Below are 20,709 nucleotides of genomic sequence, written 5' to 3'. Positions count from 1 at the left end.
CTTCAAAGGCTCCATGAAGGACCCAGAGCCTACAGATTCTAGGGGGAAGACTCTTGGAGTTAATGGAGGCCTCACTAGCCTATTCTAGGCCTTTGAGTTAAACAGCTTTGGCATCTCTAACTCCTGCCAACATGGTGGGAGTTTTAACAGTGATCTCTTTCTCAGCTCTTAGAGGAGCAGTTCCCAGCCAGGTTAGGGCTGAGAGGTGACCCCTACCATCCTCCATGCAAGAATGTCTGTCCTCTTTAGCGCTCTTCCTCTACCATGTGCCAGCTTCCTCTTCAGCCCTATTCACCTTTGGACAAGGTGGTGCTGCTTGAGGGTGTTTGGTGAGAGCTAGAAGGCAGGTATTAGGGTCTTAGCACCAAGGCAGGAGCAGGAACCACCAAGCTTTTGCATCCCCAGCATCTCTGATGCCTCTGAGAGTCCTAGACCTGGGAGGTCTGCTTATTCCACACCTGAAGCCCTCACAGGGTCCAACCTGCCACACTTACTTCCCAACCTGGCGCTCATCAAGCAGGAGGCAAGGAAGCACCTGCAGCTTTACAGACAGACCAACCAACCCCGTTGCTGTTGAGTCAACTCATAGCGACCCTGTAGGATAGAGTAGAACTGCCCCATGTGGTTTCCAAGGCTGTAATATTCACAGAAGCAGTATGCATCTTTCTCCCACGGAGAGGCCGGTGGAAACAAACTGCCGACCTTTTGGTTAGCAGTCGAGTGCTTTAATCACTGCAACACCAGGGCTCCTTCCACAGACAGAACAGGTCCCCACATCTCAAAGATAGGCCATATACAGGAACCTGTGGAGACCAGGAGCCTTGAAGTAGGCAGGAAAATACATATCAAGGGCTGTACTACATTCCAGTTTTGAGGGGTTCAAAAGGATGACACAAAAGTCATCAAGCCTTGTTATGGATTGAATTGTATCCAACCAAAATTTGTTTTGGAATTCTAACCCCTATACTTGTGGAAATAATCCCTTTTGGGAACAGGGTTTTCTTTGTTATGTTAATGGCACCATATCAGTGTAAGCATCTTAAGCCTAGTCATTTTTAATTATTTCGTTGTCGTTGTGAGAATATACACAGCAAAACATACACCAATTCCACAGTTTCTACATGTACAACTCAGTGACACTAATTACAGACTTTGAGTTGTGCAACCACTCTCAGCATCGATCTCTGAGTTGTTCCTTCCCCATTAACATACACTCACTGCCCCCTAGCTTCCTATCTATTCCTTCAAGTTGCTGTTGTCAACTTGATTCCATGTAGATAGTTCTTAAAAAAGCATAATGCTCAAGACAGACATTTTTTTTTACTAGTGAAGCTAAGTATTGTTTGGTTTTCAGAAGAATTTAAGGAATATTTTTGGTTTAAGGCTTCAAGATTATCTCAGGGCAGTAGTTTTGAGGGTTCATCCATTTTCCATGGCTCCAGAAAGTCTGGGTTCCATGAGAATTTGAATTTTTTTTGCACCCCCCACCCCCACCCCCCTTTGATAAGGCTTCTTCTAGAGATCTTTGATCAAAATGTTCAGAAGTGGTTGCCAGGCCCCATCCAGTTTTTCTGGTCTCATGGCAAAGAAGGAAGGCAGTTGTTCACTGAACAATCAGCCACACATTCCATTTCCTCCTCCTATTCTTGATTCTCCTTCTTCTGTTCCTTAAGGTGGATAGAGACCAATTGTCGTGCCTTGAACAGCCAACTGCAAACTTTTAAGACCCCAGGCACTATGTAACGAACTAGGAAGTAGAACAGAAGCACTAAACACCTTATTAGGTCAATTAACTGGGATGTCCCATAAAACCATGACCCTAAACCTCTCAACCAAGAAACCAAATCCCATGAGGTGTTTGGTTGTACATAAGCAGCCTTAGCAGCTACTCTCTTTTTTTTTTTTGTCATTGTTGTAAATATATCTATCACTCAACTTTCGCCAATTCAACTTTTTACAGGCGTACAACTTATTCACAGCAATTATAACAATCGCTATGAAACCCTCCATTTAATCAATGTGATTTTTCCATCACCGTAACCACCCCCTTCCCCTACATGTCTGTCAGTTTGTCGTACTGTGGGGGCTGATGTCAGGTGGATCCTGGCTGAAAGCAGAGAATACCAGAAGGATGTTTACCTGTGTTTTATTGATTATGCAAAGGCATTTGACTGTGTGGGTCATAACAAACTATGGATAACACTGCGAAGAATGGGAATTCCAGAACACTTAATTGTGCTCATGAGGAGCCTTTACATAGATCAAGAGGCAGTTGTTCGGACAGAACAAGGGCATACAGATTGGTTTAAAGTCAGGAAAGGTGTGCATCAGGGTTGTATTCTTTCACCATACCTATTTAATCTGTATGCTGAACAAATAATACAAGAAGCTGGACTATATGAAGAGGAATGTGGCAACAGAATTGGAGGAAGACTCATTAACAACCTGCATTATGCAGATGACACAACCTTGCTTGCTGAAAGTGAAGAGGACTTGAAGCACTGACTAATGAAGATCAAAGACCACAGCCTTCAGTGTGGATTACACCTCAACATAAAGGAAACAAAAATCCTCACAACTGGACCAATGAGCAACATCATGATAAATGGAGAAAAGATTGAAGTTGTCAAGGATTTCATTTTACTTTGGTCCACAATCAACAGCCATGGAAGCAGCAGTCAAGAAATCAAAAGATGCATTGCATTGGGGCAATCGGACCTCTTCAAAGCGTTGAAGAGTAAAGATGTCACCCTGAAGACTAAGGTGCGCCTGACCCAAGCCATGGTATTTTCAATCGCATCATATGCATGTGAAAGCTGGACAATGAATAAGAAGACCGAAGAAGAGTTGACGCCTTTGAATTGTGGTGTTGGTGAAGAATATTGAATATACCATGGACTGCCAAAAGAACAAACAAATCTGTCTTGGAAGAAGTACAACCAGAATGCTCCTTAGAGGCAAGGGTGGCGAGACTGCGTCTTACATACTTTGGACATGTTGACAGGAGGGATCAGTCCCTGGAGAAGGACATCATGCTTGGCAGAGTACAGGGTCAGTGGAAAAGAGGAAGACCCTCAATGAGGTGGATTGACACGGTGGCTGCAACAATGAGCTCAACATAACAACGATTGTAAGGATGGCACAGGACCGGGTAAGTGTTTCGTTCTGTTGTGCATAGGGTCGCTATGAGTCGGAACCGACTCGATGGCACTTAACGACAACAACAACCCCCCTCTTTACCCTTCCCTCCCACCCTAGTAGCCACTAATAAACTTTGATCTTTATACATTTACCTTTTTTCGTCTTTTTATATAAGCAAGGTCATACAATATTTGTCCGTTTGTGGCTTTTTTCACTCAGTATAAAGTCTTCAAGCTTCATCCATACTGTAGCATGTACCAAAACTTCATTTTTCCTTCCAGCTGAGTAGTGTTCCACTATGTGCATGTACTACATTTTGTTTATCCATTCATCTGTTGATGGGCATTTAGGTCGTTTCCACCTTTTGGCTATTGTGAAAGTGCTACAGTGAACACTGGTGTACAAGTCCCTGCTTTCAAGTCTTTTGGATATATACCTAGGAGTGAAATCGCGGAGTCATATGGTAGTTCTCTTTTTAGTTTTTTGAGGAAGTGCCACACTATTTTTTACCACAGCTATACCATTTTGCATTCCCATCAGCAGCCTATTCACTTCTGAGTGATACAAAGAGCAAACAAGACACAGAAGCAGGCACATACAGGGAAGACAGATATTATCTGAGGGCAATGGAGGCAGATCAATCTGTAAGCCTAGGAACTCCAAGGACTGCCGACTACTAGGTTGTACAGTATAGTGTTTACATGTCTGAATTTGAATCCTGGCTCTACTACTTACCACCTGTACGACCTTGGGCAAGATATTCAACCTCACTAAATGTCAGTTCCTTCATTTGTAATATACCACATAAGAGTCGAATTGTTAATGGGGATAAAGGATTATATCCTTTATAATCCTTTGTCCTCTACATGTAAAATCTACATATGAGTGTTTGATGCAGGGTCTACCAGTGAGGTAAACATTCCCTAAGTGTCTATAAGGTTCATGACGCTTCTGGGAAAGCAGCCAAATTGTGAGATCGAACACAATGTCTAACATGAATAATTGAAACCTTTGAACTGTGTTTGCAAAGAATATTGAATATACCATTGACTGCCAGAAGAACAAACAAATCTGTCTCAGAAAAGTACAGCCAAAACGCCCCTTAGAAGCAAGGATGGCAAGACTGCGTCTTACATACTTTGGACGTGCTGTCAGGAGGGATCAGTCCCTGGAGAAGGACATCATGCTTGGTAAAGTACAGTCTCACAGGAAAAGAGGAAGACCCTCAATAAGAAGGATTAACACAGTGGCTGCAACAATGGACTCAAGCACAACAATTGTGAGCATAGCATAATATCAGGCAGTGTTTCATTCTGTGGTACATAGGGTCACTATGAGTCGGAACCAACTCGACAGCACCTAACAACAACATGACGTCTGACATGAGTTTGGGTATTTGAGTCGGATCAGGGAAGGGGTCATGGAAAGCTCCGTGATCCATTTTCCAGGTGCTCACCTGCATACAGGACTACACAGATGCTGCTCTGAGGTAACCAGCATGAGTGAGGTGCAGCTTGGTAAGTTGTCCCTTTGTGGTCCTCACGAGTAGAGCTGCAGTGTCCCTGGTGAGGCAGGTAAATCCCTTCTTCCAAGGTAGTCATAATGACCTATAGACTCCCATCTGACCCTCATAAGAACAAAACTACTGAATGCTACTACAAGAAACTGAAAAAAGTAGAGATGACTTCGAGGACATAGGGAAGGTTAGGGGAATATAGGGATGACATAATGGGACACCTAGATGGTCTTAGGATGTGTACGGCAACTCAGGTTCTACTCTCAAGAGGCCATGGTAGATTACCTGACCACAGATCCATTCCTCCATTCTTTTATTCCCTTACCCTTAGTCCTGAGCTCTGGTGCCCCTTCTTCTAGTCAAGATCCAAGGTCCCCTTTTGTATTAGTTTCCCAGGACTGCTGCAACAAAGTGTCATAAACTTAGTGGCTAAAAAAAAACACAAATTTATGCTCTCACAGTTCTGAAGGTTGGATGTCTGAAATCAAGCTGTCTACAGGGTCATGCTCTCTCTGAAGGCTCCAGCAAAGGGTCCTTCCCTGCCTCTTCCTAGCTTCTTGTGGTCGCTGGCAATCCCTAGTGCTCCTTGACTTCCAGGTGCATCAATCTAATCTCTGTTGTCACATGGCCTTATTCACTCTGTGTCCAAATTTCCCTCTTCTTATAAGGGCACCAGCCATTGGATTTAGGGCCCAGCCAATCCATTATGAGCTCATTTCAACTTGATTACATCTGCAAAGACTCTACTTCCATATAAGGTCATATTCAAAGGCACCAGGGGTTAAGACTTCAACATATCTTTTAGGAGGCACAATTTCACCTCTAACAGCTTCCCTTTCTCCCAATTACCATCAAATCATGCTCTATCATAGTTCAAATTTCCTCCCCAAAACTCTTTTCACTGTGATTGCTTCCTGACCTGTATCCTGTGACATCTCTCAAGTACCTTATAGATCCTGGATGCTGCTGTGGCCACCACTCCAGCTCTGGTTTCTGGAGGATTTTATCTTAGGAAATTAATAGACACTCAGGTTTGACATGCATAAACTTGTTTAGTTTATTGCAAGGTAGTCATGGCAAGGCACACAAGTAAGAGCTTACAACATTCATTTAGAACCGGAAAATCAGAATTAACAAGTACAATGTCAGTTCAATGGTCAGCATCCAAATCTTTAGACTTCAGGCTTTTACCTTTAATGAAAGGTCTTGGGAGGAATGCTTAACCTCAACTTGAACTTGGTGGAGGTTCCTTGTAGTTGGGGTGAGGCCAGTGGCAGCTAGCAGTCTTAGCAAGCTCTTGGTATTTGCCTCTGCCTTCTCTCAGGGTTTTTTGGGTTTCTCTCAGTGAATGAGCAGAAATTTAAGGTTTATATGTGAGTTTGTCCCCTTGGCTCCACACCACACGATAATGGCCAGTGTGATGTCAAAGACTAGTAAACTTTTTTTCTCCAGGGTTAGAGATTAGTCAAATTACTTATCTTTTCTTCAAGGTTAGAGATTAGGGAGGTTGTTTAGATTTATATCTCAAATTTATAAAGATTAACTGTTATTTCTTCTTTATCACAGCACGTCAGGGGAAAGTCAACTTAAAGGTTGTTTACCACATTTCACATACTTTTTTTTTTTGTCTTCAATGTCTAAGTTCAAAAATTTTCTAAATCGCTTTATGACCTATATGTTCCTAAGGAAACCCTGACGGCGTAGTGGTTAAGAGCTCTGCTGTTAACCAAAAGGTCCGCAGTTCAAATCCACCAGGTGCTCCTTGGAAACCCTATGGGGCAGTTCTACTCTGTCCTATTGGGCCGCTATGAGTCAGAATTGACTCGAGGGCAATGGGCTTAGAATGGGGCTATAGGTTTCTAATGACCCATAATGTTAGAGAACCTCACAAATGTAGACATATTTCTAGTTCTAAATTCATATTGAATGCTATACATGTGTATTTTGAAAGCATAACAGTGATTTACACCTTATGGGATTTGATATCATTATAGAAACATACAGAACACCTGACTTTGTCCTTGGCTCTCTGGTACTTTACAGTGGTGTCAGACTCAGCCTTATCTTAGTGGCTCAGCACCCATGCAAGTCAGCCAGGAAGGAAAAATGCAAGTGAAGATTGCTTCCGCCATGCCCCTGCACATTCAGAAGCCTGGGTGGGAGGGGACCCAGGTACTTGCTACTCCAGCCATCACCTCCTATTCCCTTCCTGAATTTGCATTTCCTATGTATTGCTGATAGCAATCATCTCTGGTCCTCTTATGACCTCTTGTCTAGCCACCCACTCTAATAGAGTCCACATAGCACAAGCTCAAAGTTAGTGCTTAATTATAAGCAGCCATGCCAGCTTTTTGGTTACCCTGCTGTGTTAGCTCTTACTGAGCTGATGCTTGAACCTCAAAGGGTTATGTAGGCATTAAACCAGAGGACGAGGATGCATATAATGGGTTAGCCGAATGCCTGGCACATAGTAAGACTAACATTACGGTGAAGAGGGTGCCTGATAGGACAGGTGATGGGAGCTGGCCACTTTCCCCTCTTTCCTTAGGGGCTTCAGGAAAGCGTGCGTGATTTCGGTGACTGTTGCTGGGGCGCCTCCCTGGCTCCCATTCCAGGACTTGAGTCCTCAAATCTCACTCCTTCCTGAAGGTCCAGCTCATCCGCCACTTCGGAAGACTCATCTTCCTACTTTTCACTATTTTCTCTCTTACTCATGTTCTCGGAGACATCTCTGACCTTCTTTCATACAGCCTCCGGGTCCTACTTGCGTTACTAAGTCGCTGTTTGTCTTCGGATCAACAAAACTTGACATCAGGTCACCTCTCTGGTTCTCATTTTTCACCAATAAAATGAAAAGGTCCTATGAGACTCCAGAGAAAGGCTTCTTTCCGGCTTCACTATTTTAGAACTCTTAACAGCGAAACCCCTGTCCTCACTCCCTTCTCACAGTTCATTCAACAATCCTAATGGCAGTTGGTGTTCGCAGTCAGACGTCCTCGCAGAAGCCCAAGTCGTACCCTAATTAACGCGCCGGAGGATCTGAGGAAAGCAGCAGCCTCACCTCACACGCCACACGCCTGACCTTTCCCCGAAAGCCCGCCCTCCGGCCATTTCCGGCCCTTTCCCAGATCTGCTTCCGGAACACTCACTCGTTGATGACCCCGCCCCCTCCTCCACTCCTGAGAGCCCATCGGCTGTTTCTTTAAGGAAGCTGAGCCTTGCCAGACGTTGATTGGCTTCCGTCATAGCAGATGGGTTAGTAACAATCAAGGCGTGCCTGGTCTCCCGGGTAACGCCCTGCCGAAAGCCCTGATTGGTCGGTAGCCTAATAGCCTCTTCCGTCCAGGCGGCGAGTGGTTGAGTCCCTTGCGGGGCGCGGCGGTGGTAGGTGTCGCGTACTGGAGTCCCAAGCTGACGTGGCTTAGATTGGGAACGGGGGGGCTGGAGCCTCTGGCAGTCGCCTTGCAGGTGAGTGGGGAACGCTCCCCAACTCCTCCCCTCTGCAAGGCCTTTAACGGCCACCCAGCCACAGGGGCCGCGGGGGCTCACGAAGCAGCGACATTCGGGTCCCAGCCCTCCTGCCCCTCTGTCCCTCCAGTCCGGGATCCGGCCCTTCACCCGCCTCTCTTCACCTCCCAGGCCTCGTACTAGTCTCTCAAACGCCTCTTGGCCTCGCCGAAGGGCTTCGGAGCCGCCTCACGCCGCGGCCTCGGAGCCCAGGTGCGCGTCCTGCCCCCTGGCAGCCCCGGCTGTTGAGGCGCCTCCGGGAGCCACCAGCATAGGCGCCCGGGGCGGTCCGCTGCGCCCCCCTCGTTTCCTGAGAGGCCTGTTGGGGCCGGCCTCGGCGCGCAGCAGCTCACGTCCCAGACGAACCTGTGCTCAGGCCCTAAACAAACTTAGTGTCCGGAAGGGGGAGCGCGACCCAAACAAGTCAAGGCGGAGTGTAGGGCGGAGATCACAGCAACATTGGACAGACCAGTGCGAACCCGGGCCCGTCCAAGGATTCTGTTAGTGCTAAAGGGTTATCGCAGAGATGAGGAGAGAGGGACGATCCCTGCGATCCCATCAACACTAAAATCCCCAAAATCAGACGTGGGCAGGCTGGTAAAGGGAAGGGAACCTGATGGTGTGGAGGGAGTTTATTCTGCAGAAAGGGAGTGGTGTGTAGGAATGCGAAGGGGAGGGTGAGCCCCTTGACAAGTGAGGAGTGTGTGTGTCTGCTTACTAGTAACAGTTCCAGTTGTCTGTAGCTGGAAATAGGGAGAGGTCAGTGTAAGAGAGGGAGAGAGAGATTTAAAATCGTTGGATAAGTACTTTCATTTTTAGAGGTAGTTGGAAGCACTTCCTGAGCACTTAAAGGATCTTAACAGCTCTGTGCAAATGACGCGGAGAACTCCTTCCTGAAAGGCTGCAGGCCTTTCCAGAATTTGCGTGGAGTATGGGTAAAAAAAAAAAAAAAAAATTCTTTTTTTTATGGGTATAGGGTCGCTATGAGTCCGAATCTACTCGACGGCAGTGGGTTTGGGTTTTGGGATGGGTTGGCTGGAAACCGTGGTGGCGTAGTGGTTAAGAGCTACGGCTGCTAACCCAAAGGTCAGCAGTTTGAATCCACCAGCTGCTCCTTGGAAACTCTATGGGGCAGTTCTACTCTTTCCTTTAGGGTCGCTATGAGTCGGAATCCACTGGACAGCAACGGATTTTTTTGGTATAGGTCGGTTGGGATTTTTCTGGGGGAGGGGGGGAGGAGGAGATTGAACAGGGAAGGAGCAGTTGCGTCACAACGGAGGAGACACGTCCCTGGTGTTCCTAATCAGGACCTGTGGTTTCCTATAGCAACAGTATATAAGACACACTCCTGTTGAGTGAATTAGGGTTATGAGCAACTTCACTTTACTTCTTTGTATTCAGGAAAGCATATCCGAATACAGTTGAATGAGAATGAATTAATTAAAGAGATGCCGATTTTACTGTTGTTTATAAAAATAAATCGTTTATAAACTTCTGTTGGCTAATTACTATTAGGAATAAATTACTTGGGACACACCACTGATCATAACATACCAGTCTATTGTAACGTTATTAGGAACCACTGTTGTAAAAGACTGGGCTCTGTAATACTGTTTTTAATTAACTTTAAAATAAATAATTCATGTTTTTGATAAAAGGAACTTCAATACAGAAAGAGAAGTTGTAAAAAGAAAAATATTTCTTCTCTATCTACTGACCTCTTCCCTATTCTCTACTTCCCAGAAGTAAGCACTGTAAGTAATTTCTTGTTTATCCTAACAAAAATTTTCTGATGGTATTGAAGTATATATAATATATACCACTCTCTTTCTTCTCTCCCACAAGTAGTATCGTGCCATTCTGCACCTTGCTTTTGCCACTTAATACTATCTCTTAGGCATTTTTCCATATCCACGAGGGTATAAAACTACCTCATTATTTTAAAATGCTAAACAGGATTCCCTTGTATAAATATAGAATGTATTTAACCTGTCCGCTGTTGGTGGACATTTAGATTTTCAGTTGTTAGCTACCACAAATACTGCAGTGAACGTCTGTGTACATATATCCTTGTGCCCTATGTCAGTGTATCTATGGTATAAACAATGTAGAATTCTTCAGGCCATACTATTCTGAATGATTTTATTTTTATCTACTGCTTTAGATGAGTATCTATAGAACTACTAATGCCCTCGTGCCCCCATCCCTATAATTCAGCCCTGGTGAAGAATAGAATGTTAGGAGATAAAATTACTCAGAAAATAGAATATCTTCTGTGTCTCTCTGCCACCCGATAAATGCTGTGCTGGAGGTGCTCACTGGCCTATGCCAAGAAATTTGGAAGACAGCTGCCTGGCTAACCAAATGAAAGAGATCCATATTTGTGCCCATTCCAAAGAAAGGGTTCCAACAGAATGCGGGAATTATCAAACAATATAATTAATATCACATACAAGTAAAATTTCGCTGAAGATCATTCGAAAGTGGTTGCAGCAGTACATTGACAGGGAATGGCCAGAAATTCAAGCTGGATTCAGAAGAGGACATGGAATGAGGGATATCATTGCTGATGTCAGATGGATCTTGACTGGAAATGGAGAGTACCGGAAAGATGCTTATCTGTGCTTTGTTAACTGTGCAAAGCCATTCAGCTGTATGGGTCATAACAGATTGTGGATAACATTGCAAAGAATAGGAATTCCAGAGCACTTATTTGTGCTCGTGAGGAACCTGTACATAGACAAAGAGGCAATTGTTCCAGCAGAACAAGGCAATACTGCATGGTTTAAAATCAGGAAAGGTGGGTGGGCACCAGGGTTGTATTCTTTCGCCATACTTATTCAACCTGTATACTGAGCAAATAGTCTGAGAAGCTGGACTGTATGAAGAAGAACATGGCATCAGGAGTGGAGGAAGACTCTTTAACATAACCTCGCTTGCTAAAAGTGAAGAGGACTTGAAGCACTTGATGATGAAGGTCAAAGACTACAGCCTTCAGTATGGGTTGGACCTCAACATAAAGAAAACAAAAACCCTCACAACTGGACCAACGAGTAACATCATGATAAATGGAGAAAATATTGAAGTTGTCAAGGATTTTCTTTTACATGGATCCACAATCAACGCCCATGGAAACACAGTCAAGAAATCAACCAATGTATTGCATTTGGCAAATCTGCAGCAAAAGACCTCTTTAAAGTGTTAAAAACCAAAGATGTCACTTTAATGACTAAGGTGTGCCTGACCAAGCTGTGGTGTTTTCAGTCGCCTCATATGCATGTGAAAGCTGGGCAATGAATAAGGAAGAATTGCCGCCTTTGAATTGTGGTGTTGGCAAAGAATATCATGGACTGCTAGAAGAACAAACAAATCCATCTTAGAAGAAGTACAGCCAGAATGTTCCTTAGAAGCATTGATGGTGAGACGTCATTCATCTCACGTACTCTGGACATGTTGTCAGGAGTGACGAGTCCCTGGAGAAGGACATCGTGCTTAGTAAAGTAGAGGGTCAGCAAAAAAGAGGAAGACCCTCAGCGAGATGGATTGACCCAGTGGCTGCAAAAATGGGCTCAAGTATACGACGATTATGAGGATGGCATAGGACCGAGCAGTGATTCCTTCTGTTGTACACAGGGTCCCTATGAGTCAAAATCGATTTGACAGCACCTAACAGTGTACCACCACCACCACCCAAGAAGCTTTGTCAAACTGTATGACTGGACAAATTACCCTTCCTGGATAAATTACTGAGGCCTCAGTTTACTCACCTTGTAATTGGGGATTTTGATAGTGCAATATCCCTTGGATTAAGAATAAAATGAGGTAAACGATGAGGATAAGTAAGGTGTTATATGTTAAGGAATTAGATCAGTGCCTGGTGCATTGTGTTGTGTATATATTTATAGCTACCGTTTACTTCCTAGATTTGTTTAATGAAAATAGTCGTTTTTTTGTATCATGAAAAATAGTTTTCTATTTTCTAAATATAAAATTGTATCATAAAATGGAATGTACTTTTTCCAGCTGTGTAGCACCCCTTTCCTATCAGCTCCTCAGTTTGGTTGAGAATCTCTTTTAGAACTAAGGAAAACTGCTAAGACTCAACTAACTATACACTAAATAAGTTTGGAAAGTGATGTGAAAACCGTTTTCTATGCTGTTGTTTCTGTGGAAAAATGTGATTTAAATTCCAACCCAAAAGACAAATATGCATGTACAGGCAGGGAGGCGCTCTAGGCTGTGTTACTTAATTATTGTTTTATTTTCCTGTCCATTATTGTACCAAGCTCTCTATGGCTAGGGACCATGCCTTGTATTTCTTTTTATATTTTGTGGTCCCTAGCATAATACTGAACACCAAGCAGTATTTTAAAAATAATAATTTGCGATAGCCATGGAGACTGAGAAAATATGATTTCTTAGTTAATTCTAAGTGCCACCTCAGCATACAAGTGTTGAGGTCTTGTGGCTGTGTTTGTGGAAGGTGTGGCCAGCATGGACTTTGAGAGATTGTTTTATGTGCTAATGTTTGATTGAAGCCTGTTCTTGTCATGGAGCTGTTTTATCATTTTCCCTAGTTGTTATTCATGATTGTGGTGCTTTATAAAACAGTAAGAGTACTGTCTGTCCAGTTGTCATAGATATTCCTTACACTTATTACTATGAAATGAGTATTTTCCCCTTTACTAATTTTTGTACATACCGTCTTAGGGTTTTCCTGAGAAACAGATCCAGTAGGATTGAGATATTTATCTTAAGAAATTGGCTTATGTGATTGTGGGAGCCGGCAAACCCAAAATCAGTAGGTTGGGAGTGGGGTGAAAACTCTAGCAGGAAACCCATGTTATAGCCTTGAGAGAGAATTCCTTCTCTTCCTCTCTGGGAAACTTCAGTTTTTGCTTTTAAGGCCTTCAACCGATTGGATGAGGCCTACCTATATTACGTAATCTCCTTTATTTCTAGTCAGCTGATTGCAAAGTTTAATCACATCTACAAAATACTGTCACAACAACTAGGTTAGTGTTGGACCAAGCAACTGGACACCATAGCCTAATCAAGTTGATACATAAAATTAAGCATCACATATGTATTTGTTCATTTCTGTCCTACAGTGAGCCTATCCGAGATGGAGGCCCTTCTTTATTTATTTAGCTTTACCATGGCCACTTAGTGGCTCTCTTGCCATCAGGTTTCCGATCTTTGAACCGCCAATAGCAGTGCTTAGATGGCCTTCCCATTTATTTTCCCAGATAATTATTTTAACGTCAGTAGCTCTAGAAATCACACTTGAATCATGGGGTCATAATACTTGGAATGGTCCTTATCAGTTTTCTTCATTTGAAGATAAGGAAACGAATACCCAAAATGTAAAGTGACTTATCCAAGGTAGTAAGTGTCTTCTTGATAGAGTGAGGACTGGAAGCCATTTTCTTAGCTCCCAGCTTGTTGCCCTTTCCACTATGGACTTTTCCCAGATTGTTGGCTCAGCCTATGAGAGACTGACGTGGTACACTCATGGAACTCTCCCATATTTTGCTTATTTAAATACTGATCTTTCTCAAAATAAAAATATTTTTAAACTATGTGAGAAAAGTAACCTATTTTCCATTTAAAGGTAGCTTTCTATCTTATTCTATTGCTTATTTAGCTGAGTAACCTTGAAATTCCTGAACTTCTCTGAGTGTAAGTTTTCTTCATGTATAAAATAGGAATGATAATAAAATTGGAAATTTTGTAGCAATTAGGTAGAAATGTATATAAAGTATCTGGCCTATAGTGCTCAATAAATGGTAGCCATTAAAATTATGATTGTTATCCTATGTTTCTGCGTGTCTGCCTTACAAGTGTGATGATTTTCAGTAGGGTGCTGACAGAGACACACCCTCGTAGGGAGGATGAATCAGAATCTTCTGTGTGGTAGTGGCAGTGGTGGTGGAGCTGGAGGTGGCTAGAATTATAGTTTGAAGAAACATTCAGAATTTTAGTTTTAAATTTAGAAAATGAAAAAAATAATATTTTCACAATAGAAATTATATGAAATAAGATTCAGCACAGCCTTCTTGGCTATATTGATGTGCAAAAGATTTGATTTAGAATTTATCACCTTGGGTGTGTATGTGTGTGTACATGCACATTTGCACACATATAGTGGGTTTACATTTCTCTAACGGAAACCTTGGTGGCGTAGTGGTTAAGAGTTCAGCTGCCCATTGTTCGCAATAGCAAAAAGATGGAAACAACCTAGATGTCCATCAGCAGATGAATGGATAAACAAACTATGGTACATACACACATGGAGTACTACGCAACGATAGGGAACAGTGATGAATCAGCAAAGCATCTCACTACATGGATGAATCTGGAGGGCATCATGCTAAGTGAAATAAAGACAGTCACAAAAGGACAAATGTTGTATGAGACCACTGCTATAAAAATTTATGAAAAGGTTTACACACAAAAAGAAACAATCTTTGATGGTTACGAGGGAAGGAAGGAGTGGGGATGGAAAAACACTCAGTAGGTAACTTTGGTGAAGGGTAAAACAGTACACAATACTGGGGAAGCCAGCACAACATGCACAAGGCAAGGTCATGGAAGCTCCACAGACACATCCAAACTCCCTGACGGACCGAATTGCTGGGCTGAGGGCTGTGGGGACCATGGTCTCTGGGAACATCTAGCTCAATTGGCATAACATAGTTTATAAAGAAAATGTTCTACATTCTACTTTGGTAAGTAGGGTCGGGGTTCTTAAAAGCTTGTGAGCGGCCATCTAGGATACTCCACTGGTCTCACCCCTTTGGGGGCAAGGGAAAATGAAGAAAACTAAAGATACAAGGGAAAGATTAGTCCAGAGGACTAATGGATCACAACTGGCACAGCCTCCATCAGATAGAGTCCAATACAACTAGATGGTGACCGGCTACCTCCACTAACTGCTCTGAGAGGAATCACAATAGAGGGTCCCAGACAAAGCTGGAGAAAAATGTGGAACAAAATTCTCACTCACAAAAAGACCAGACTTACTGGCCTGACAGATACTGAAGAAACCCTGAGAGTATGGCCCCCGGACACCCTTTTAGCTCAGCAATGAAGTCATTCCTGAGGTTCACCCTTTAGCCAAAGATTAGACAGGCCCATGAAACAAAATGAGACTAAAGGGGCACACCAGCCCAGGGGCAAGGACTAGAAGGCAGGAGGGGCCAAGAAAGCTGGTATTAGGGAACCTACCATCAAGAAAGGAGAGTGTTGACATGTGGGGCTGTTAACCAATGTCATAAAACAATATATGTACCAACTGTTTAATGAGAAGCTAGTTTGATCTGTAAACCTTCATCTAAAGTAGAATAATAAGAAATAATTAAAAAAAAAAAAAAGGTTGGCAGATTAAATCCACCAGGCACTCCTTGGAAATCCTATGGGGCAGTTCTGCTGTGTCCTATAGAGTCACTATGGGTTGGAATAAACTCGATGGCAATGGGTTTTTCGGCTTAACAGTCCCTAGGTGGTGCAGATGGTTTGCACTGTACTACTAGCCTAAATATTGGTAGTTTGAGCCCACCTGGCGGTACCGCAGAAGAAAGGCCTAGTGATCTTCCATGACGATTATAAAACCCCAAAACCCAGTGCTATATAGCCGAGAAAATCCTGTGGAGCGCTTCTATTCTGTAACACGTGGTCACCATGAGTTGGAATCAGCTCATTGGCAACAGGTTTGGTTTAAGGGGGTATGGTTTAAAAATAGTTGGGAAACACTGTCACTGTGTCTGGAGCCTCACAGCATTTCTGTTTAGCCCTAAAGGCCATAGGAGTAGCAGTAGGGTACAAGTTACTTAGAGCAGAAAGTGAGGGTGCAAGCAACAGGGCCGTGATGGAGGTAAGGTTGGAGGTTGGTTGAGGGATCGGAACAGAAAGTGGAAAATGGCCAGTGAGTGAGGTATACAGAGGTCTGGGTATGTGACAAAGCCAGGGGTTAAGTCAAGAAACTCCTTCCTTCATAAAAAAAAATTAGGCAGTGCTAAACGTGATTGCTTAACTATTTCTAATCGTTGATTTTTAAAAAAAACTTTTTTATTGAAAAATAAATCACAGATACAGAAAACCACACCCAGAAATGTATAGCTTAATGAATTTTTATAAGGCGAACATCCTTGTTGTAACTGCTACCAGGTCAGGGAGTGTAACTTTGCCAGTCATCCCAGACTCCCCCCCCCACCCCCCTTGTGCTCCATCCCAATCACAGCCCTCTCTTTCCTTTTAAAAGTCATCAGTTCCTGTGGGATTTTTGTTTGTTTTTATCGCTGAAATGTGAATCTTGCCTGTTTTTTTAAACTTAATATATTGTCTTTACAATTTATCTGTTGATTAAGTTTTACAGAGTATTAGTATTCCTATGTTACAGATTTTAGACTTTTTCACCTGTAGGATTTCTCACAGTCTGGGAATTGTACATTTATAGGGCAATTCAGCATGTTTCTCTGCCCTCTGCATTTTCTACAGATTGGCAGCTGGATTCAGGGACTTTGTCAGTCCGGGTTGATCCCTTCGGCATGGCTAGAGGTGGTGATATGTTCTGTTAAAAGGAGGCTCATAACGTCAAGTTTTTGCTCTTTTTTTGTTTTCAGCAGCTGTTAGTGCACCATGTCTAGATGGATGAATTCATTGTTGACAGCTGCTGACTCATGTGACCCCATGCACAGTGGAACTAAATGAAATATGTGGTCCTGTGCCATCCCCATGATCGTTGTGGATCAGACTGTTGTGATCCCTAGAGCTTTCACTGGCTCATTTTCAGAAGTGGATCCCCTGGCCTTTCTTTCTAGTTCTTCTCAGTCTGGAAGCTCCCCTGAAAGTTGTTCAGCATCATAGCAACACACAGGCATCCACTGACAGACGGGTGGTATGTGGTCATTAGGTGCATTGCCCGGGTTCCCACTCGGAAGGTGAGAATTGGACTGCTGAACCGCCATCGCCTCCATAAATTCATAGGGTTTTTGAAAATCTTAAAATAGCTAGTCCAGTTCTATCGTTTTATTTTCACATATTAGCTGTAATAATTAGCAGTTTTCAAAATAATTGGTTCAGGTGGTGACCAATTAGTTTAATATTATGATCTTGTAGATTTAAATATTTTTGGTGGGGTTTAATCCATTGCTTGTCACAGTCTTATCAAAAGTCAAATTGTCTAGAAGCTGGCAAAATGGACACGAAAAGAGAGAGTGGAGGCAGAGAGCAGGCTGTCTCAGGGGAGAGTAATTGGGAGTCTGTAGCAAGGGGTATATGGGTTTTTGTGTGAAACACTGACTTGATTTGTAAACTTTCACTTAAAGCACAATAAAAAAAAAAAGTCAAATTGTCCCTTTAGTCAGTGGACCTTCTTCAGTTTGGCTCCTGGATCCTTGGAGATGACTCTAGTAGTCTTGGATAGCTTCTGTGCTATCTTGTATGACAAGCTATTTCAGGCTCTTAAACATTTCTGCTTCAGAACTGGAATTTTTCTGAGAATCCCTTCTTTAAAGACAAAAAACTCTTTCAAACGGGAAATGGTATTTCAAGGCCTCAATTGAGGTGCTGGAGATGCTCATTGCCTCTCAGTTTATCATTGTTTTTAGGTCTTTTCAGTGGAAGAGGCAGGAAAATGTATGTATTGGATGAAATGCGTTACAATTTCATACCGATACTTCCAATTCAAATTCAAGATCAGCTGTATTTTGGGGTTCTTACTTAATTTCTTCTGTATTACATCTATATCTCCTTTTTTCACACTGAAAGTATGATGATAGAATTAGTATACCCAAAATTGCTCATTTCATGTTACACATACAACAGTCATGGAATAACACTATTAATACCACCACCACCAAAATTAGATTTCTGAAAAGTGTAAAATTTTTTTGCATAGGCAACTCTCATCTTCTCCACCCTTTTTTTAAAATGGTTCTGTGATGTCTGTATTGTTAGAACATAGAATTGTTACATGTTATACTCCTCAACCTTTACTTGTTTACAACTGACTGTATAATGCTCAGCCGCCATCCTTATGATGCTTCTTTAGTCTTCTTGGTTGTCCCAAGCCATTTCTTTAATAGATTCCTTCAGCAGGGCTCATGGGATAATGTTTCATGAATTTTCTTAAATGTTCATAACACTTTGTTTGTGCTCTTTGTATCTGAAGGTCATTTTTGCTGGAAATAAAATCCCTTGACTCACAGTTTCTTCCCTTGAGTATCTTAAATATCCCTTGAATATCTCTTTAATTGCATTCTAGTTGTTCTGTTTCCAGTCCTGTAGTCTCCCTGCCCCCTTCTTGTCTTTAGAGTAATTGTTGACCTTTTGATCTCATAATACTGGTTTTTTAATGGAGCACCGTACTCATGGGTAATATATTTTATATTGTGTGTCAATCTGTTATTTCACTAAAAGATAACCTCATGGCATAGTTTCAGCTCAAGGTTTAAAGAGTATCTCAGGGTGATAGCCCTGGGGAGTCCTCTAGTCTCAACTGGTCCAGCAAGTCTGGACTTTTTAAGAATTTGAGCTCTGTTCCACATTTTTCTCCCTTTCTGTCAGGAACCATCTACTGTGGCCCTGCTCAGAACGGTTGGTAGTGGTAGCCGGGCACTGTCTAGTTCTCCTGGTCTCAGGGTAGATGAGGCTGTGGCTCGTGTAAGCCAGTAGCTTTGTAGACTAGTTTCTTCTCTGAGACTTTGGTTTCCTTCTTTGTCTTTTGCTCCTGCCAAGTAGAGACCAATAGTTGTATCTTAGATGGCTCCTCGCAAGCTTTTAAGACCCCAGTGCTACTCAGCTCACTAGGATGAAAAACATGAGCTTTGTGAACTATATGAAGCCAGCTGACTGAGTTGTACCATGAGACTAAGGTCCTAAGCCTTCAAACCCAGAAAGCCAGTCTCACAAGGTGTTTGGTTACTTAAATCCTTTTTAACTCTTCATTTCTTTAAACAAAATTTTTAATAAATTATTAATTAGGAATAATTTTAGATTTATTACAGAAAACTCGCAAAGTTAGTGGAGCTTCGATATACCGCATTTCGCAATATTAAGAAATCAACATTGATACATTCCTATGAACTGAATTCCAGATAGAATCTGAATTCAGATTTCATTAATTTCTCCATCAGTGACCTTTTTCTGTTCCAGAATCTGACCCAGGATATCACACTGTATTTAGCCCATTTGGAGTCCTGGGAGGTGCAAGCAGTTAACATGCTCGGCTGCTAATTAAAAGGTTGTAGGTTTGGGTCTACTCGGAGCTGGCTCAGAAGAAAGGCCAGGCGACCTATTTCTGAAAAATCAGCTGTTGAAAACCCTATGGGGGACTGTTCTCTGACACACATGGGATCGCCATGAGGCAAAGTCAGCTTTTTTTGTTGTTGTTCTTTTTTTTATTTAAAAAAGAAAACCAACCTTTTGCTGTTCAGTTGGTTCCGACTCATAGCCACCCTACAGGACAAAATAGAAGAGCCTCATAGGGTTTCCAAGGTTATAACCTTTACAGAAGCAGACGGCCACAGCGTTTTCCGTGGAGCTGCTGGTGAGTTCGGACTTCTGACATTTTGGTCAGCAGCCAAGCGCTTAACCACTGCACCACCAAGGCTCCTCCTTTTTTTTTTTTTTTTTAAATCAAGATAATTGTAGAGTTACGTGCAGTTGTAAGAAACAATACAAAAAAGTCTCTTGTACACTTTACCTGGTTTCCCCTGATGGTAACATTTTGCAAAGCTGTATCCCAACCAGGATACTGACACCAATATATTCACAGACTTTATTCAGATTTCTCCAGTTTTACTTGTATACTTATTTGTGTGTGTGTTAAGTTCTGTACAGTTTTATCGCTGTTTTTATAGGTTTGTGTAGCCATCATCACCACAGTCAAGAGATTTGGAAGTTTCAACACAAGGGTCCCTTGCATTGCTTTTTTATAACTACAGCTCCCCCTCCCCCATACCCTAACTTGTTCCTAACTCTTGGCAACTGCTAATCAATCTGTTTTCCATTTCTGAAATTTTTCATTTCACAATGTTGTATAAATATGGAATCATACAGTATCTAAGCTTTTGGGATTGGCTTTATTTTTGTTTTGCATAATTTCCTGGAGAGTCATCTAAGTTGTGCGCCTATCAATAGTTTGTTCATTTTTATTGCTGAGTAGTATTTCTTCCTTAAATACTTGGTGGTAGTTATCCGTGAAACCATCTTGGCCTGGGTTTTTGTTTTTTAAGAAGGTTTTTTAATAAAGTATAAGTTCAATTTTATATTTATATGTATATAAATGCGCATATGTATTTATTCACGGGGGACAGTAGTGGTTCAGTGGTAGAATTCTTGTCTTCCATACAGGAGACCCAGTTGGACTCCTGGCTGTTATACCACACGCGCAGCCAACATCTGTCTGTCAGTGGAGGCATGCATGCTGTGATGCTAAATAGGTTTCAACAGAGCTTCCAGACTAAGTTGGACTAGAAAGAAAGGCCTGGCAATCTACTTCCAAAAATCAGCCAGTGAAAACCCTATGGTTCTCAACAGTT

General features: G+C 42.4%; 1 protein-coding gene across 1 annotated transcript in view; it reads left to right on the top strand.

The window, feature by feature from the left end:
* The first annotated feature begins 7,972 nt into the window (after positions 1-7,972).
* Positions 7,973-20,709, top strand: part of GOLGB1 (golgin B1) — an 81,051-nt gene continuing 68,314 nt past the window's right edge. Inside the window, exon 1 of the mRNA XM_049877721.1 lies at positions 7,973-8,125. The gene's annotated coding sequence lies outside the window, so the exon portion shown is untranslated. The remainder of the gene's footprint in view (positions 8,126-20,709) is intronic.

This window comes from Elephas maximus, chromosome 1 (assembly GCF_024166365.1).
Source record: "Elephas maximus indicus isolate mEleMax1 chromosome 1, mEleMax1 primary haplotype, whole genome shotgun sequence".
NCBI lineage: Eukaryota > Metazoa > Chordata > Mammalia > Proboscidea > Elephantidae > Elephas > Elephas maximus.
The sequence above is the reverse complement of the archived record's forward strand: the minus strand, read 5'-3'. Positions and strand labels throughout refer to the sequence as shown.